This window comes from Papaver somniferum, chromosome 4 (assembly GCF_003573695.1).
Source record: "Papaver somniferum cultivar HN1 chromosome 4, ASM357369v1, whole genome shotgun sequence".
Classification (NCBI taxonomy): Eukaryota; Viridiplantae; Streptophyta; class Magnoliopsida; order Ranunculales; family Papaveraceae; genus Papaver; species Papaver somniferum.
In genome coordinates, this window is record NC_039361.1 from 92,794,847 (window position 1) to 92,800,857 (window position 6,011).

Below are 6,011 nucleotides of genomic sequence, written 5' to 3' on the forward strand. Positions count from 1 at the left end.
CTCTTTCAGGGCTCTTTAGTGTTTTTAGGTTTCTAGGAAACATCCAAAGATAATCTTCATTATTGTAGGGAATTTTGTTAGTATCATTCATTATAAAGAATTAAGTTACTTTCAATTGGCTTTAACGAATCCCCTGGCTAGTAGATGCTAGTGCTACGAAATATAATTAACTTAAAAGCTTTTTCAGAGCATTTTAGAGTTTTTCAGAGCTCTTTAGATAATTTAAGGAGTTTTAGAGTTTTCAGGGTTTTTTTTAGAGTTTTTAAGGCTTTTTAGAGAACATTCAAAGTTGATCTTCACTATAGTAAGGATTTGTTATTATCATTCTATAACGAATCTCCTAGCTTGTAGATCCCAATGTTACGGAGTATTATTAAATTTAAGCTTTTTAAAGTTTCTCAGAGCTCTTTCAGGGCTCTTTAGCATTTTTATGTTTTTTAGGAAACATCCAAATATAATCTTCATTATTGTAGGGAAATTTTGTTATTATCATTATTTATAAAGAATTAAGTTACTTTCAGTTGGCTTTAACGAATCTCCTGGCTAGAAGATACTATTGCTACGAAATATAATTAACTTAAAGCTTTTTCAGAGCTTTTTAGAGTTTTTCAGAGCTCTTTAGATTTTTCGGAGCTCTTTAGATATTTGAGGGCTTTTTCGAGTTTTCAGGGTTTTTTAGAGTTTTCAAGGCTTTTTAGAGAACACTCAAAGATGATCTTCCCTATTGTAGGGATTTGTTATTATCATTCTTTAATGAATCTCCTAGCTTGTAGATCCCAGTGCTACGGAGTATTATTAAATTTATGTTTTTCAAAGCTTTTTGGAGTCTTCCTGGGCTTTTTAGAGTTTCTCAGAACTCTTTAGTGTTTTTTGGGTTTCTTGGAAACATCCAAAGATAATCTTCATTATTGTAGGGAAATTTTGTTAGTATCATTCTTTATAAAGAATTAAGTTACTTTCAGTTGGCTTTAACGAATCTCCTGGCTAGAAGATACTAGTGCAACGAAATATAATTAACTTTAAGATTTTTCAGAGCTTTTTAGAGTTTTTCAGAGCTCTTTAGATATTTTAGGGATTTTTAGAGTTTTTAGGGTTTTTTAGAGTTTTCAAGGCTTTCTGGTGAACATTCAAAGTTGATCTTCACTATCGTAGGGATTTTTTATTATCATTCTTTAACGAATATCCTAGCTTGTAGATCCCAGTGCTACAGAGTATTATTAAATTTAAGCTTTTCAAAGATTATTGGAGTCTTCCTGAGCTTTTTAGAGTTTCGCAAAGCTCTTTCAGGGCTCTTTAGTGTTTTTAGGTCTCTAGGAAACATCCAAATATAATCTTCATTATTGTAGGGAATTTTGTTAGTATCATTCATTATAAAGAATTAAGTTACTTTTAGTTGGCTTTAACGAATCCCCTAGCTAGTAGATGCTAGTGCTACGAAATATAATTAACTTAAAGCTTTTTCAGAGCTTTTTAGATATTTTAGGGCTTTTTAGAGTTTTCAGGGTTTTTAGAGTTTCTCAGAGCTCTTTAGTTTTTAGGGTTTTTAGGAAACATTCAAAGATAATCTTCATTATTGTAGAGAATTTTGTTAGTATAATTCTGTATAAAGAATTGAGTTACTTTCAGTTGGCTTTAACGAATCCCCTGGCTAGAAGATACTAGTGCTACGAAATATAATTAACTTAAAGCTTTTTCAGAGCTTTTTAGAGTTTTTCAGAGCTCTTTAGATATTTTAAGGAGTTTTAGAGTTTTCAGGGTTTTTTAGAGTTTTCAAGGCTTTTTAGAGAACATTCAAAGTTGATCTTCACTATAGGAAGGATTTGTTATTGTCATTCTTTAACGAATCTCCTAGCTTGTAGATCCCAGTGCTACGGAGTATTATTAAATTTAAGCTTTTTAAAGCTTATTGGAGTCTTCCTGAGCTTTTTAGAGTTTCTCAGAGCTCTTTCAGGGCTCTTTAGTGTTTTTAGGGTTTTTAGTAAACATCCAAAGATAATCTTCATTATTGTAGGGAATTTTGTTAGTATCATTCATTATAAAGAACTAAGTTACCTTCAGTTGGCTTTAACGAATCCCTTGGCTAGTACATACTAGTGCTACGAAATATAATTAACTTTAAGCTTTTTCAGAGCTTTTTAGAGTTTTTCAGAGCTCTTTAGATTTTTCAGAGCTCTTTAGATATTTTAGGGATTTTTAGAGTTTTCAGGGTTTTTTAGAGTTTTCAACGGTGTTTAGAGAACATTCAAAGTTGATCTTCACTATTGGAGGTTGTTTTTTTTTTTTTGATAAGTCAAAAAATTGTATAAAATAAAAGGATTATTTACAAGATAGTACATGAGAAAAGAGGTCACAGCAACCCCAAAAAACTCAAAATACTATTTCAAACGAAAATATTAAACATAAGGGAACTCTATTGACCTTAACAAATTAGGACGACCAACAAAAGTGAGTCTCACTCCATTATCTAAGAAGCAACCAGTCTTCGCCATTTTGTCAGCAGCGAAATTGGCTTCACGGTACGTGTGCACAAAAGTTATAGCATCAAACATGCCCTTTACATCATACCACCTATGTTTAGCAAACCAAGGAATAGAATCCCCTTCCAAAGCTGTTATAACACTTGATGAATCAGTCCGCACTAGAACATCCCGGTATCCCCATTGAACTTCCCATTCTAAACCAATCAGAATGCTATATAACTCAGCCAAATAATTGGAAATAACTACAAGACCAACACACATCGCCCCAACCACTTCACAAGCAGAATTGTTTTTTGTTATTATAATTCTTTATCGAATCTCCTAGCTTGTAGATCCCAGTGCTACGGAGTATTATTAAATTTAAGTTTTTCAAAGCTTTTTGGAATCTTCCTGTGCTTTTTAGAGTTTCTCAGAGCTCTTTCAGGGCTCTTTAGTGTTTTTAGAGTTTTTAGGAAACATCCAAAGATAATCTTCATTATTGTAGGGAATTTTGTTAGTATCATTCATTATAAAGAATTAATTTACTTTCAGTTGGCTTTAACGAAACCTCTGGCTAGTACATACTAGTGCTACAAAATATAATTAACTTAAAGCTTTTTCAGAGCTTTTTAGAGTTTTTCAGAGTTCTTTAGATATTTTATGGCTTTTTAGAGTTTTCAGGGTTTTTTAGAGTTTTCAAGGCTTTTTAGAGAACATTCAAAGTTGATCTTCACTATTGTAGGGATTTGTTATTATCATTCTTTAAAGAATCTCCTAGCTTGTAGATCCCAGAGCTACTGAGTTTTATTAAATTTAAGCTTTTCAAAGCTTTTTGGACCCTTCCTGAGCTTTTTAGAGTTTCTCAGAGCTCTTTCAGGGCTCTTTAGTGTTTTTAGTGTTTCTAGGAAACATCCAAAGATAACCTTCATTATTGTAGGGAGTTTTGTTAGTATCATTCTTTATAAAGAATTAATTTACTTTTAGTTGGCTTTAACGAATCCCCTGGATAGTAGATACTAGTGCTAATATAATTAACTTAAAGATTTTTCAGATCCTTTTTAGAGTTTTTCAGAGCTCTTTAGATATTTTAAGGAGTTTTAGAGTTTTCAGGGTTTTTTTAGAGTTTTCAAGGCTTTTTAGAGAACATTCAAAGTTGATCTTCACTATTGTAGGGATTTGCTATTATCATTATTTATCGAATCTCCTAGCTTGTATATCCCAGTACTACAGAGTATTATTAAATTTAAACTTTTCAAAGCTTTCTGGAGTCTTCTTGAGCTTTTTAGAGTTTCTCAGAGCACTTTAGTTTTTAGGGTTTTTAGGAAACATTCAAAGATAATCTTCATCATTGTAGAGAATTTTGTTAGTATCATTATGTATAAAGAATTAAGTTACTTTCAGTTGTCTTTAACGAATCCCCTGGCTAGAAGATACTAATGCTACGAAATATAATTAACTTAAAGCTTTTTCAGAGTTTTTAGAGTTTTTCAGAGCTCTTTAGATTTTTCAGAGCTCTTTAGATATTTTAGGGATTTTTAGAGTTTTTAGGGTTTTTTAGAGATTTCAAGGCTTTTTAGAGAACATTCAAAGTTGATCTTCACTATTGTAGGGATTTGTTATTATCATTCTTTAACGAATGTCCGAGCTTGTAGATCCCAGTGCTACGAAGTATTATTAAATTTAAGCTTTTCAAAGCTTATTGGAGTCTTCCTGAGCTTTTTAGAGTTTCGCAAAGCTCTTTCAGGGCTCTTTAGTGTTTTTTCAGGTTTCCAGGAAACATCCAAAGATAATCTTCATTATTGTAGGGAATTTGGTTAGTATCATTCATTATAAAGAATGAAGTTACTTTCAATTGGCTTTAACGAATCCCCTGTATAAGCTTTTTCAGAGCTTTTTAGAGTTATTCAGAGCTCTTTAGATTTTTCAGAGCTCTTTAGATATTTTAGGGATTTTTAGAGTTTTCAGGGTTTTTTAGAGTGTTCAACGGTTTTTAGAGAACATTCAAAGTTGATCTTCACTATTGGAGGGATTTGTTATTATCATTCTTTATCGAATCTCCTAGCTTGTAGATCCCAGTGCTACGGAGTATTATTAAATTTAAGTTTTTCAAAGCTTTTTGGAATCTTCCTGTGCTTTTTAGAGTTTCTCAGAGCTCTCTCAGGGCTCTTTATTGTTTTTAGAGTTTTTAGGAAACATCCAAAGATAATCTTCATTATTGTAGGGAATTTTGTTAATATCATTCGTTATAAAGAATTAAGTTACTTTCAGTTGGCTTTAACGAAACCCCTGGCTAGTACATACTAGTGCTACGAAATATAATTAACTTAAAGCTTTTTCAGAGTTTTTCAGAGTTCTTTAGATATTTTATGGCTTTTTAGAATTTTTCAGGGTTTTTTAAAGTTTTCAAGGCTTTTTAGAGAACATTCGAAGTTGATCTTCACTGTTGTAGGGATTTGTTATTATCATTCTTTAACGAATCTCCTAGCTTGTAGATCCCAGTGCTACGGAGTATTATTAAATTTAAGCTTTTCAAAGCTTTTTGGAGTCTTCTTGAGCTTTTTAGAGTTTCTCAGAGCTCTTTAATTTTTAGGGTTTTTAGGAAACATTCAAAGATAATCTTCATTATTGTACAGAATTTTTTTAGTATCATTATGTATAAAGAATTAAGTTACTTTTAGTTGGCTTTAACGAATCCCCTGGCTAGTACATACCAGTGCTGCGAAATATGGCTTTTTAGAATTTTCAGGGTTTTTTAAAGTTTTCAAGGCTTTTTAGAGAACATTCAAAGTTGATCTTCACTGTTGTAGGGATTTGTTATTATCATTCTTTAACGAATCTCCTAGCTTGTAAATCCCAGTGCTACGGAGTATTATTAAATTTAAGCTTTTCAAAGCTTTTTGGAGTCTTCCTGAGATTTTTAGAGTTTCTCAGAGCTCTTTAGTTTTTAGGGTTTTTAGGAAACATTCAAAGATAATCTTCATTATTGTAGGGACTTTTGTTAGTATCATTCATTATTAAGAATTAAGTTACTTTCAGCTGGCTTTAAAGAATCCCCTGGCTAGTAGATGCTAGTGCTACGAAATATAATTAACTTAAAGCTTTTTCAGAGCTCTTTAGATATTTTAGGAAGGTGTTGATTTCCTTTTAAAAAAAAAAGATGAGTAGAGAGAAACTCTGGCGTTTTTCCTAGGGTTTTGTGCGTTTTTCAATTTTCTTCTTCAATTATTGTTTAATCTTAGGATTGATGATGACTGAGGAAACTGTGTTACGTTTTCCCTACAATAATGAAGATTATCTTTGAATGTTTCCTAAAAACCCTAAAAACTAAAGAGCTCTGAGAAACTCTAAAAAGCTCAGGAAGACTCCAAAAAGCTTTGAAAAGCTTAAATTTAATAATACTCCGTAGCACTGGGATCTACAAGCTAGGAGATTCTTAAAAAAATAATGATAATAATAAATCCCTACAACAGTGAAGATCAACTTTTAATGTTCTCTAAAAAGCCTTGAAAACTTTAAAAAACCCTGAAAATTCTAAAAAGCCATATTTCGTAG